This window comes from Tenrec ecaudatus, chromosome 12 (assembly GCF_050624435.1).
Source record: "Tenrec ecaudatus isolate mTenEca1 chromosome 12, mTenEca1.hap1, whole genome shotgun sequence".
NCBI classification, from domain to species: domain Eukaryota; kingdom Metazoa; phylum Chordata; class Mammalia; order Afrosoricida; family Tenrecidae; genus Tenrec; species Tenrec ecaudatus.
The window spans coordinates 125,929,567-125,944,718 of NC_134541.1; positions in this window are offsets into that span (position 1 = coordinate 125,929,567).

A 15,152-nucleotide genomic window follows, 5' to 3' on the forward strand; every position below is an offset into this window, starting at 1 on the left:
TCACATTATTTCCATTGCTACTTTATCCCCATCATTTTCCTACTGTGATGAATTGGGCGGCCCCTGTGAAAGGGTCCTTCACCCCCAGAGGGGTCGCAACCCATATGTTGAGGACCACTGCAGTCCATCAGCTACCAGATTCAGAACTGTCTCCTGGATCTCTGCCATCTGGCCACCTGAGGCTTGCAGAACCCCAGTGGTGTCCACCTGGACCACCCGAACATCCTCCTCCCTGGTCTTCCCATCCTTCATGTCTGTCTTCCTCTCCACCAGTATGTGTCCCCCCAAAACCAATCTGATGCTGTCAGTCTTCTACGCCAACACCAAGGGTGGTCTCCTGGGTGACCCTCAAGATCCTGCTCTGGTGCTTGGGTCAGTCCCACCCCCATTGCCTCACCTTTCCTACCACTTCCCTCCCTGGCCCATGGATCCTAGGCCTGAACCGCACCAAGAAATCATGGACTCAACCCCATCCAGGCTTTCCCTGAGCCCTGCTCTCTGCTCTCGCACCACTTCCTTTCCCACGTGCCGCGCTTCAGCGCTCAACACCAGGCCAGGCACCTTGTCGAGGCTCCCTGAAAAGGAGGACAAAGGACTAGCACACTACTTCACACCTTTACTCCAGCACAAAAACCGTCCAGGCTGGCTTCTCTAGAGGAGTGACCCCATGGAAGCTCATGTATATATGTATGTATGTGGAAAGGTTTATAGCAAAGAAATGATTCACCCTGTTGTAGAGGCAGGCAAGCTCTACGTCTCTGGGTCAGCTGTCAGAATGGAGGCTTCTCGTGACTTTCCTAGCTGCAGGGATAGTGATCCCTAGATGGCGGGCTTCTGGCTGCAGAGGTGAATGATTTCCAGGTAGGCAGGCTGATGCTGACTCCCGGGAGGTTGCCGGCAATACTGCAGGCGCAGGTCCACTGGATCAGAAGTCAGAAAATGTGCCAGAGACAGGATTCAAACCCATCCAAAAAGCAAGCAGGCTTTCCCACAGGGAACACTGCTGTTGGAAGCACGTCACAGCCCTGACCAAACTTCCTTTCAATTGATTGGAACAGGGCCGTGATTGGAGTTAGGGTGTCACACCCCATCCCGATCTTCTTACAACTGATAGGCTGTTCACAGCAGATCCCATTATAAACCAAATGCCATATTCACAGCCACTGAGTCAATTCTGACTCATAGCAGCCCTAGAGGACAGGGTAGAACTGTCCCTGTGGGTTTCTGAAACTATAACTTTCCAGGAGTAGAAAGCCTCGTCTTTCTCCTTTGGAGCGGCTGGTGGTTTCAAACTGCCAACCTTGTGGTTAGCAGCCCAATGTGTAATCATGATGCCAAAAGGCCTCCCTCAATCCCATTGTGAAGGCGATGCTATTGTGTGAGATCACATGATGTGGGCTTACTGGGTCTTAGCTAGTCTGCAGCGTCTCTAAAGAAGGAGGCAGGTGCACATGAGGAGATGATGGGAAGGAAGCTCTTTCTTTGCTCAGTGATTTTGAGCTCATCACATCTAGGGACACTTAAACGTCATCGCAGTGACCCCATGAAGGGAATTTCCTTGACTATGTGCCAGCTCCCCTGGCTGAATGGTCTTCCTAAACCAGGAGAAGACCAGTCTCTGCTCAGACCGCCCCCTGGTTCCTACTGCTGCTCATGGGGCACGCGCCTGGCCTCCCAACGTGGCTTCCATGTTCCTTCATCCCGCTGCCTGCTCTGCACTGAGCGCAGTCCCCAGACACTTCAGGCCCAGAACACTCTGTGCGCGCATATCCCAAGCCTGCATCCTATTTCCCCCTCAGAGTCTAGCAGCTGGACTCTTCTCTAATCTTCTTAAAGCTGGAGTAAAAGAGTGTTAATTATACAGCTAACCAGCCCGCTGCCCTTGGAAATTCTCATCCGGTAGATCTGGGTTGAGACCCAGGGATCTGAGTTTGCAGCAATGATCTCTGGCGATTCTTAGTTTCCGCCTGGTTTGTGAACCATCGGGTAAGAGGCAAGGCTAACCTAGGTCACGCTGTGTAACAAACAGCCCCCACATCTCGGTGACTTGATACGGCACAGGGTTGTTTCTGCTGGGAGGATGTGTGCTGGTGTGCCCGTCCTTCCGGGACGGCCTCATGCTTTAGGTGGAGAAATGTACACACAACCTAGAGAACTGCTAGACTTGACGTTCCTCTTTGCTTCCTCTCTGCTGCGCTCACGACCAACGAGCGAGGGCCCAGTGACGTCACCCATTCATTCACCAGTGAGGTGAATCGAGGCCTGACTCTGTGGGCCAGGACGATGCTCGGAACAGGGCTAGAGGTAGGTTGATGTGTGTCGTCAGTCAGTTCTGACCCATAGTGACCTTTTGCCCAACAGAATGAGTCACTGCCTGGTCCTCACAAGTGTCCCCATGCTTCAGCGGCCAGGGCTTTGCTCTTCGACTCTGCCCCTCTACTTTACCAAGCATGGTGTCCTACCCCAGGAATTGGTCTCTCCTGACAACACGTCCAAAGTGTCTAAGAGGCATCCTTGCCTCAAATGAGCACTCGGGCTGCACTTCGCTGAAAATGGATCTGGTTGTCCTTTTAGCAGTCCAGGGTACGTTCGATATTTCTCTGCAACATCACAAGTCAACTGCCTCGTTTCTTCTTCGGTCTTCTTTGCTGAATATCCAACTTTCATATGCGTATGAAACGACAGCTACAGTGCGGAGCAAAACACCCACCAACCCGTCTGGCTTCCCGGAGCCAGTTACCTAACTTCTCTAAGCCTCCGCTTCCAACTCTGTGAAATGGGCTCTGATGCCCACTGCTCATGCGTGGGGTGAGGCTTGAATGGGAACTTGAACGTGGAAGTCACAGATAACCCGGAAAGCTCCGTTCAAGTGAGAGAGCACTGTTATTCTTGGGTGTGCCTCTTCCTGCTCCCCAGGCCCCACACCCAGAGTCCAGGCTTTATTAATTTGGCCCTTGAATTTGGTTGCTCATCTCTCTCCTCACTATTTCCAGTCTCCACTTGGATCCTCACGAGTTCCTGCAGTGAATACAGTGCCAATACATTCATGATAATAATTCCAGTCGGGGGCGCTGAGTCATCGACAGCTCCTGCAGCCCATGTGGATCAGAGGAGAACTGGGCGTCGTAGGATTGTCAGTGGCTGATTTTTCCAAAGAGATGACCCAAACATTCTTCTTTGGTTCCTCTGTGTGGACTTGAACCTCTAACCTATCAGGGAGTCGCCAGTCAGGCACTCCCATGATAATGATTAAGAACAGAAACCCACCCGACCCCATTGCTATCGAGTCGATTCTAACTCATAGTGACTCTATGGGGGTTTCTGAGTCTGTACAGCTTCTCAGGAGCGGATGCTCTCCTCTTTCTTCCAAGGAGTGAGCGGGGGAGTTGATCCAACAACCTTACATTTAGCCACCCAGTGCCTAGCCCGCAGCACCATGAGGGCCCCTTAAATAATAACAATCAACTCAACTTGCTGCTGCCGAGGCGATTCTGACTCATAAAGACCCTACAGGCCAGACTAGAACTGTCTTTCATCTTTATGAGCATAGGACCCCTCACTGGCCTCCCTTGGAGAGGCTGGTGGGTTTGAAACACTGACCTTGTGGTCCTCAGCCCAACTTGTAACCCACCGTATCACCAGGGCTCCAGATCATAACGATCCCCAAACTCATTACCATCAAGCCTCATCCCGACTCATAGCGCCCCCCAGAGGACAGGGTAGAACTACCCTGTGGGTTTCTGAGACTGCAACTTCATGGGAGTAGAAAGTCTCCTCCTTCTCCTGAGGAGCAGCCGGTGGTTTCAAACTGCTGACCTTGTGGTTAACAACCCGATGCACAACCACGAGGCCACCAGGGCTCACCCTTATATAGTGTTTATCAGATACGAACCCCTGTCTTACTGGTTTCTATGTCTCGACTTATTTTACCTTCACAATAACCATGCGAGGGTACTGATGTTGTTACCTCCATTTACAGAGTTGACGTAACTTGCTAAGGCAGAGGTGGGATCCTACTGAGACAGAAATGTCCATCAAAACGTTCTGTCAGTCAACTAAGTGGTCTCTGGCCCCTGAATGGCTCATTCCAGCTCATCTTTCACGGCCCTCCAAGACCTTGACAGCTACAAGGAGCCTTCAAAAAGTTCGCAGGGGGAAATTCCATGACCTTTCCTTTCCATGTTTCCACCAATGTTTTGAAGCCCACTCGTAAAGCTTGAGAAAGCTGAAATCGTACACTATCGAGCCTACCTCTCTGGATTTACCTGTTATCAATAGAAGCTCCATTAAGTTTTTGTCAAGGTCTTTTAAGCCAATGTAAAAGGTTTGGCTCAGGAAACATGTTGTTAGAAGATGTATTCTTTCGCGCTCCTGTAAACGTTGGTTCGACGGTGTTGCCCAGCAGCCGGTGTGAGGGTCAAATCACACAGTGGTGCTCCGAGCGTCCAGCTCCTGCATGTTCTCCAGACACGAAGTGCTTAAACACGCCTCTGGGATCCGTGGACGGCTGCGGACAATCCACCCAGTAAAGCACGTGTCTAACCTCCTTACGTGCCTTCGGATAAAAGGTCCAATCACAGGATTGGCTTCCCAGGGGGTCTGCTTAACCAGCTCCATTCAAAGCAGAGGAGAGTCAGCTCAGAAAGTGAAGGGGGTGGGGGTTGTGTTGTTTAGTTTTAACTCCACGGGGGTCATCTCGATCGTCATTTTTCTCCCAGGTGAGGCCGATCACGAAGTTTCTATGGCTTTGTAGCAATTCCTGACTTACCCTCGTGTCTCAGCTATTGATTCCATGATCTTGCTCTCACTCCAGCTGACATAGCCAGAGACGGGGAGGGGGGGGGCACTCCTAAGCCTTTCTTACCCTGCCAATCTGCCACTACGTCTAGTGCTCCTGCCCCTTCGTGGGCGCCCCATGACCTCACTTCCGTGTAGGCGTTGCGGCATTTGACCTGGGAAACCCCTCCCGGATCTCCCATCAGCCTTCTCATAGGCAGGCTGCTGCTTCCCACCCGGACTGCGCCTCTGTGCAAATTAGCGAAAGGTGTCCCTTCTCACGACACTCGCCCTCCCACCGCTAGATCACTGTGGCCGTACATATTCCGCTGCGTGGAGTCTGCCGTGTGAATGCCTTGCGGGGCACACACCTGGCACCGCCAGCTGGGGAGGCCCTGCACCCAGCCCCCAACCAGATGGGGTGTTGGTCCCAATGAAGGTTTGATCACATTAACCCTTTGCTTCTAAAGGATCCAGCGAGACCCTTTCCCGTGCTTTCTTTGAGTTGATTCTTCATAGGTTCCACAAATCTCATGATCCGAAAGGATTCACAGTGAGAAGTCTGATTCCTTCCAATCCTTGTTCCCAAGCCTTCAGGTCAGGGAACCACTTTTCTTAGTTTCTTCTATGACTTTCCAGATCTTTCTGAGAAAACCAGCACATACACCAAACCCAACCCACTGGCCAGCGAGTCGATAGCAACTCAGAGCGACCCTAGTGGACAGGGCAGTACCTGCCCCGGTGGGTTTCGGAGACTGTGATTCTTTGCAGGACTAAAAGGTCTCATCTTTCTCCCAGAGAGAATACACACACATATTGGGTATATAAGTGTCCGTGCATGCACCCACGGACACACACGCGCACACACCCGTTTCCTATTACTCTGCACCATGGTCTTGTTAACTGACCGTTACAGCTTTCTCCTATTTATATCTGGTCTTTTGCAGAGGAACCCTGGTGGGGTTATGCATCCGGCTGCTAACCACAAGGTCAGCAGCTATCAGCCACCAGTCACACTGTGGGAGAAAGTCGGGGCTTTCACCTCCCATAAAGAGTTCCAGTCCTGGAAACCCGGGCGCAGGGCTGTCCTCTAGAGTCACGCGTTTGATCTTGAGTTTGGTCTTGGACAGCTGTGATCTGCGGTGGACAGACAGCTTTGGGATCTGTCACAAACAATAGTTAGTGAACCAAGGGGGGGTCACCTCCTCCTTCGTGTGTAGCTGAGGTGAGCTGACAAAATGCTTCTGGCAACCTGTCTCATGAGAAAGTGAAGTTTGTGACCTTCTCCGGCAAGGATATGCAGCTTGTTTTGACCGATCGACTGTGGCAGAGCTCATGTTGTGCAACTTCTGACCGGGACCGCGAGATATATTGTATCTCCAATCTCACCTTCTCACCTTCTTGGAACGCTAAGCGCCATAACACACTGGAAACCTTCAGCATGAATGATCAGGTGAATGGGGTGGCCCAGCCGTCAGCGGAGCTGTCACAGCTGAGGGCTCGGACATGCGAGGCTATGTGACACCATTTCAGCTAACCCTTGGGTGACCCAAAATAAGAGAACACAAGCACCACACCTGGCAAAAGAACGCCTCACCTTCCTCCCATGAAGCGGTGGGTGGTTTTGAACCACTGACCTTGAGGTTAACAGCCCAGCGAATAACCCACTATGCCACCAGGACTCCTAATCAGATGGCAGTGTGTTATTATCTTCGCACATCACGGATTAGGTACAAGGTTATACCTAATCCTTTTCTGTGAACTGTCATGTTCTTGGCCCATTTTTTCTGTTGAATTGTTGGGTTTTCTTTCTTTATTTTTTTTCCCACTTTCACTGTTTTAATTAATTAATTACTTAGTTTTTTTAAAAAATAAATTATTGGGGGCTCATACAACTCATATCACAGACCATCCATCCATGGTGTCAAGCACATTTGTACATGTGTTGTCATCGTTCTCAAAACATTTCCTTTTGACTTGAGCCCTTGGGATCAGCTCCTCATTTTTCCCCCTCCCTCCCCACCTCCCCTCCCTTGCGAACCCTTGATCATTTATAAGTTATTATTATTTTGTCAAACTGTTGGTTGTTTTTATCCAGACCTAGGAGATCTTTAAATAGTAGGGAGATTAGCTGTCTGCAGACGATAAGAATTGCAAATACGGTTTCTTCCAGATTATTGTTTGTCTGTTGAGTCTGCATGGGAGGGTTTCTGAACAGCAGCAGCAACAGGTGCCACGTGAGCCACTTTCCCACACACCGTGGAGTGACGTGGATCAGTCACCACGATTGCCAAACCTGTAGGATCACTTCAAGCAGACACTCACTACCTCTTAAAGCCACACCTCCTCCTGATGTCTTGGCACGCAGAATTCTTTTTAAACTGTAGACAGATGTATTCATCTTTCTTTTACAGCTTCGAGGTTTTGAGTTGAAGTTGAAAGGACAGTCCTTACGTCAAAGGTCATGCAGGATTGGGCCCATAAGTTCTTCTCGTGTTGAGAGGGCATTTATTCCAATACAACAGGAAGGACTTTCACAGAGGACTTCGGGAGCCGGATCGCATGGGTCAGAGCGTGTGTACGCTTGTGATTTTGATGAGTGCTGTCTTTCCACCAGCAAGGGGTGAGTGTACGTCGTCCCCACAGTCTCACTCAAAGACTCATCCATCACCTTTGGAATGATGTTCAAGGTCACGTTGATGGCATGGGTGACCCGGTGGCCCCACCTGGAGAGGAAACAGGAGGAAGAGAAGGTAGCGTGGAGGGCTCTCCCTCAGAGGCGACACGACAGCCATTTGGGGCATATTGAGTCTCAGATGCTCCAGGTCGAGATGTTCAGGACACAGATGGATTTGGGGTGGGTCTGGGGGAGCTCAGGAGGAGGAAGGTCCGGAGTAGAGATATGGATTTGGGACCCAGCATGCAGATGCCCATTAAATGCACGAAAGAAATTGTAGAGTTGAGAGAGGAGAGCCCCTCAGATCAGAGGGGGGTCAAGGTAGGCTCTAAGCTGCCCTGGAGAGATCAGGGAGGGAATTCCATCTCCTGGCCACTGGGCACAGAAATGGCCTCAGATGTATGTCGGGGGACAGAGGCCCTTCAGGTGAGACACGCATGGATTCCTTCAGCTCCCGGTGATCCACCAGCCTCCTGGAGAGCAGGTATGGGAGAAAGACCCCACGTCAGGGGCTCGGTCTGACTGGTACATTTCACTCTTGTGTCCCCAAACTCAGGGCCATGAGTCCAGACTGTCTCATAGCAACTCTGCAGAGCAGATCAGCGGTTCTCAACCTGTGGATCGAGCCAATATATAATTACATATTGCTTTGTGATTATCGCTATGCTTTAATTATGTTTAACGATGTTCAATTTGCAACAATGACAATACATCCTGCCTATCAGATATTTACATGACGATTCATCACAGGAGCAAAACGACAGTGATGATGTAGCAACGAAAATCATTGTATGGTTGGGGGTCACCACAGCATGAGGACCTGTATGGAAGGGTTGCAGCCCGAGGAAGGTTGAGAACCGCTGCTCTAGGTGTTTCCAGGAGTAGAGAGTCTTTCTAAGCATCTTTCTGCCCACCCTATCTGCTAGGTGATCAGATGTATGTGGTAGCAAGCAGAGCATCTGTGGTGAGGGGAGCATGGGGGGTGGGGGGCATCTCTAGCTGGTCCCCCCCCCCTTGAAATCGTAGTGTAGTGGTTAAGAGTATAGACTCTAGAGCTCACCTGTCTGGGTTCAAATCCTGACTGGCATCTACTGGTTGGGTATTATGTTTAAATGAGGCTGGCACATTTTGAGTTGTATGCATTTTATTTTTATCTTTTTTAGGCACAAATATGATTCTACTATTATCCTTGTTTTAAAAATGGTATATGCTAAAAAGTTGTGTAAAAGTGTAAATTTAGCAAGGGGTGGTCTGTGGTAGTTACATAATTTCATGTCAGCTTGATAAGAGTGTAGGGATGGAGTCTAGCCTGTCAATCAGGTCGCAGCTTGATGATGCCTCCTTGTGGGCGTGGTCTTCTCATGAGGATTCTGGGAACTTCCTCTCCTTCTCCCTGAAGGTAGACCACACTGTCTCTCTGCTTCACCTTCCTGGGGAGGAGACACTCAGAGAGCTGGAGGAGCCAGCGCTGAGATGCTTCCACCGGCATTGGATCCACAAGACTTTCCACCCACCAGCCTGTGATCTTCCTGCACTGGCCATCATTATATGTACTGCGTGAATCTGAAGAGGAATTTATGGACTAGTATTGGACATATGGGCTCATATTGGACTTAGGGACTTGATCTGGACTGGGCTGGGATGTTTTCTCAATATACAGTTTTTCTTTGATATAAAGCTCTTTTATATATATAACTGAATTTGTTTCTCAAGTCAACCAGACTAACACAGAGTACTTCAGCAAAGAGTACTTCCTGTCATTGTCATTAGGTGATGTCCACTTGATTCTGACTCATAACAACGACCCTACACCCAAGAGAACAAGCCCCTGCCCAGTCCTGGGTCATTCCCACACTGATGCCATGCTTGAGCCCATTGCCATCATCGCTGTGCCCACCCATCTCCTGGATGGGCTTTGTCTTTTTTTTTTTTTTGACCCTCTACTTTACCAAGCATGATGTCCTTTTCCAGGGACTGGTCTCTCCTGACAACACAAAGTACATGAGACAAAGTCTCGCCATCCTTGCTTCCACGGAGCATCCTGTCTGCCCTCCTTCGAAGGAAGACGTGTTTGTGCTTTGGGCAGGCCGTGTTTCTTTCAATGTCCGTCAGCAGCACAGTCATTCAAACACAGCAATCCTTCCTCCTACTTCTCTATCGTCCAGCCTTCAAGTGGACACGAGGCCACTGAAAAGACCATGCTTTGGGTCAGGCGCACTTAAGCCTCCATTAACCCCTTCAGCCAACTTCCAGAACTCCAAATTCACTGCCATCATCATCTATTCCAACTCAAAGTCACCTGATAGGACAGGGGGAAATTGCCCCTGTGGGTTTCTGAGACTGTAACTCTCTATGAGAGTAGAAAGCCATTACTTAGATAACACTCATTTCATACCCAGCACGATTCTATCCACGTTCCACATAGCATCTCATTGAATCCTAACCACAAGTCGGTTATATTATTAGCTGCATTGTTTTTCAACTGAAGAAACTGAGGCCTAAAGAAGTTAACTTGCCTAAAACACTGGAGGTGTGCAATGGAGGGGTGGGGGAAGCAGAGCAAGGAGGTCCCAAGGGAGTATGAAGGATATACTTTGGAGCCAGGACGTGGCACCCCATCAGATTCGTCCAGAAAACACTCCTAAAGGTCAACAAACAGACCTTGAACTACTAACAGGTTTTTGGGTTTTGTTGCTGTCTCTTTTTTTTTTTTCTCTTCTTTTAAATTTTGTATGTCAGTGGCTTTTTTGTTTGTTTGTGTGTCGGTGTTGCCGCCGTTGACGCCATGTTCTCATGTGCCACTTTGGTGCTGTCAAAGCCATCCGCATCTTTATGCACATATTACTACATCTGCAGGTCCACCTAGATAAGATAGGCTGGACAAACAATGTGAGAAGAAAATGTCCTGGAGGGACATGAGAGTGTGGGAGGGAGGGGAAGGGAAGAGGTGTTGGCCAACCCAGGGACAAGGGAACGAGTGGTTCAAAACCAGTGGAGGGAGGGGATGGGAGGACTGGTAGGGAGTGACCAAGGGCAAGGTAACTGAGAGGAATTACTGAAACCAGAATGAAGGCAGAATATGGTAGTGGGACAGGAGGAAAGCGTAAGGAAATAGAGGAAAGGAGTAGGAGGCAAAGGGCATACATAGAAGCCTAAATACAGACATGTACATATATAAATATAAATATATTTATGATTATGGGGAAATAGACCTATGTGCATATATTTATAGGTTTAATAGTAGGGTAGCAGGTGAACATTGGCCTCCTCGTGTGCATTCCCTCAATACAAGAGCACTTTGCTCAGGTAAACAGTCATTCCATGATACCCACTTTCCCGACATGATCACTGAAGACAGACGTGTGCATAAGCAAACATGAAGAAAGCTGATGGTGCCCGGCTATCAAAAGATTTAGTGTCTGAGGTCTTAAAGGCTTGAAGGCAAACAAGCGGCCATCTAGCTCACAGAGAAGAAGCACACAAGCCTAAGTGAAGACGAGGTGTTGAGGGGATCAGGTAGCAGACACCAAAGAACAAAAACCATCATTGTGTGATCACCTTCCCCACATAAACGCTGAAGACGAATGCGTGCATAAGTAAGTGTGGTGAAGTAGTTTGATGGTGCCCAGCTATCAAGAGATATAGCATCTGGGGACTTAAAGGCTTGAAAGTAAACAAGCGGCCATCTAGCCCAGAAGCAACAAAGCCCACATGGAAGCAGCACACCAACATGTGTGATCATGAAGGGCTGAGGGGACAAGATTTCAAGCAACAAAGGTGGGGGGTAAAATCATATCATTGTGAATAAAGGGAGAGCATGATGGGGACCCAATGCCCATCTGTAGACAACTGGACATCCTTTGCAGATGGGTAGTGGGAAGATGAGTCACTCAGAGTCCAGAGTAGCAATAATGAAACTCACAACCTTCCTCTAGTTCTTAAATGCTTCCTCCCCTCCAGCTATCACGATCCTAATTCTACCTTGCAAACCTGTTTAGACCAGAGGATGCACAGCGGTACAGTTGAGATCTGGAAACACAAGGAATCTAGGACAGATGAACCCCTCAGGACCAATGGTGAGAGTGGTGATACTGGGAGGGAAGGGGGGCGTAGAAAGGGGGAACCAATCCCAGGGATCTACATATAGCCTCCTCTCTGGAGGATGGGCAACAGGAAAGTGGGTGAAGGGAGACGCCGGTCAGTGTAAGATAAGATAAAATAATAATTTATAAATTATTGATGGTTCATGAGGGAGTGGGGAGTGGGAAGGGAGTGGGAGGGAAAACAGGAAAATGAGGAGCTGATTCCAGGAACCCAAGCGGAAGGGGGATTTTGAGAATGATGAGGGCAACAAATGTGTAAGGGTGCTTTACACAATTGATGTATGAATGGATTGTGATGAGTTGTTTGAGCCCCAATAAAATGATTAAATAAAAAGTTAACTTGCCTAACAAAGTTATACAGTGAATAGGTGGTAGAGTTAGGGTACAAACTCAGGTCACTTGGTTCTGATGTTCATCGGACTGAACCTATAGGTGGAGGGACAGGGCAGGATGGCATGTCTTTGGACCAAGCAGAACCTGCCCGTCATATAGGCTAGAAGGAATGTATATACACCCTCAATAACTATGGATGTACCCAAGACCCAATATACTCAACATAGATCCAGCTTCAAGGCTGCTCCCAGAATCGGGGAGGAGTAACTGAGAGTCATGAAAATCTTGAACAGGGCTCAGCTCTGGAGAATTCTATGTCCAGAGGGCCCTTGCTGCCCCACCCCCTTCACATGTGACTTTATGTCACTATCGCCAAATGCATCTCGAGACCAGAAAGAAAAACATCAATATCATCTGAGGAAGTTGAAGCAATACACTCATAACTCAAGATTGCTTCTGGGAACCAAGAAGACAAGTCATCGGATGACTAAGAAACAAAGAGAGCCGGCTAGGGCTGGTGGCCCAGAGAGACCTGCAACGCACAGTCGCAGAAGCTTGCAGAGGGCCAAGTCCTCAAGCATTTATAAACTCCTTGCACATCCTTCTAGCCCTCAGTTGATGCTCCAAATCTCCTCTTAGGCAAGGCAGAAAGTCCTCCATCGAGTCGTCAGATGGGAAGACTGAATCCCAGAGAGGAACAATAAATTATTTAAGATCACAGGTAGGACTGCGAGTCAGGGGTCTACCAATCAGATAGAGTGAGAAAAACCCAAGGGTGGTGGGGACCAGAAGCAGGAGGCTTGTGGCATCCTCGTGACCTCCAGGTTAACCCAAGTAGCAGAGCTGGGCCGCCTACAACTCCCTCCAACACTTTCTTCCCCCCCCCCCACCCCGACGTTGATCAAAGCTTGATCAAAGCTGACATTTCCTCACCCTCATTCCCACACCCCCTAAAGCACCAGTTCTCAACCTGTGGGCTGTGATCCCTTTGGGGGTCGAATGACCCTTTCACAGGGGTCGCCCGATTCATCACGGTAGCAAAATGACAGCGATGAAGTAGCAACAAAAATTGTTTTATGGTTGGGGGGTCACCACCATACGAGGAGCTGTATGAAGGGCCCCCCCACCAGCATGAGGAAGGAGGAGAACCGCTGCTGCTCAGATCCAGTCGCAGAGAACCCAATGCTCCTTCTGTGTCCAAGCTCAAAGTCGCTGAAATTTGCTGTTATTGTTGTTGTCAGGTGAAGTTGACACTGGCCCTACTATGTGCAACAGAACAAAACTCCGCCCGGTCCTGCGCCACCCCCACCATTGTTCTGAGGCTTGAGCCTGTGTGGCAGCCACCATGGCAATCCATCTTTCGTCTTGTCACTGCCCCTCGACCTTACCAAGCAGGGTGTCCTCCAGGAGTGGGTTTTTCTGACCACATGTCCAGAATATGTGACTGGTCTCTCCTGACATGTCCAAAGTGCATGAGATGCAGTCTCACCACCCTCCCAGACAGGTTTGCTTGTTCTTGGAACTTTAAAGGTGCTTTGTCAGTACCAGCATAGATCTTTAGAGCGGGGAATTCCAACGGTCTCTCTTGCCAGCCCATTGATAGGTGCAAAGATCAAGGCCCAAGACGCAGGAAAAGACTTTCCAGAAGCCCAAAGTGACAGGAAGACCCGAGAGCTTCTGACGAGGTATATGACATAGGTATATGACTAGCAGATATTCCTTCCCTTGCTTGACCCTTACATAAGCCCCCCTGGAGAGAGCCCTGAGACCCAGGCAATGTGAGAATCACTGGGTGGCTGTGGCTACTCCTCTAGGGCCTTATGTCTTGTCCTTGCTGTATGCCCAACCCCAGGAGCACTGGGTGCCACAGGGAAAACAAAGCAAACACCTCAAACTCACTGCCACCCAGTCGATGCCGACTCATTGTGACCCTATGGGACAGGGTAGAACTGCCCCTGTGAGTTTCCAAGACTGTCACTCTTTACAGGAGTAGAAAGCCCCATCTTTCCCCCACGGAGCTGCTGGTGGTTTTGAACCTTGCAGTTAGCAGCCTAATGGGTCACCCCTATGCTACCAGAGCTCCTGGTGCCCAGGAAGTATTTGCTGCAGGATGGGCCAGGGGCAGGCAAGTGTACCATCTAGAGAGCCTGAAGCCTAAAGCACAGAGGAATGAAGGGCTGAATCTTCAGCTAAGTGCCAGGCTGTAACTGTCAACAGCTGGCTGTGTGAGGACCCAGTATGCGCTAGCTACTGCACGGAGCTGCGGGGGGGCTTCCGTTAAGAACAAGGCAGGGACGCCTCAGGAGATGACAGACCCCTGTGAGGGTGGAGGTGGGCATTTCTCTGTGGCCGCCGGGACGAAGCAGGTGCCAGGTGGGGGTAGCAGTGCGACAGGCGGGGAAGCAGAGGGCTCCGCGTAAAGCAAAGCAGACTGGGCTGGCCCGAAGTGGCCTCGCTGCCTGGAAGGTGTTGAATGCAGAGGGACTGCGGTGTTCAGAGGCTGCGCCAGCAACATGCGGGAGAGGAGAGGCTGCCTGGGGTGAGGTCACTTCCCACCCCCAGATTCGCTGCCCACCTCGCCCGGCAGTCCCTCTGAGGCCCCAAACGCAAGGTGTTATTATCCGCCCACTTCTCCGGGGACCCAAGATCGGGCCAGCCCCGCATTCGAAGTCGTCGGCTTCTGCCCACGGCCCTGGACCCCAAAGAAAGGAAAAGAAATCCAGCCAGTGTCCAACCCCCGCCCCCCACTGTCCCGCACAGCCTTGGGGGGGTATAGTCATGCCCCCGCGTCCTCAAACTCGTGGGGAATACGGAGTAGCTCAGCCGCTGGGGGCGGGCGGGGGCGGGCACGTCGTGGGCAGAAGGGTGTCCCAGAAACGGAGGCCACAGAGCCGGGACACGTGACCCGGAAGGCACCCAGTTCTGCAGACCCCGGGGCTGAGCAGGGGCCGGTCACGTGGCGCGCTCGGGGGTGGGGTGGGGGGAGGCGCCATGGGGTGATGTGCGACGAGGGGCCTCGCGGAGGACGCGCCACTGACGCACTCCCGCCCCTTTTGGCAACCGGGCTTCCGCTACGCGACGCGGCCGGTTCAAGCGCAGGGGGCGGGCGCTCACGTCCCGTCCGTTCTGCTTCCGGTCGGGGCAGCACCACTTCCGATCCCCTTTCCTCCCGGCGCGGAAGAGGCGCGTCCCAGTCCGCATGCGCCCAGGCTTCCCAGAGGGGGCGGGGCCGAGGCGACGGGAGCGGGGTGGGGGGGGGTGGG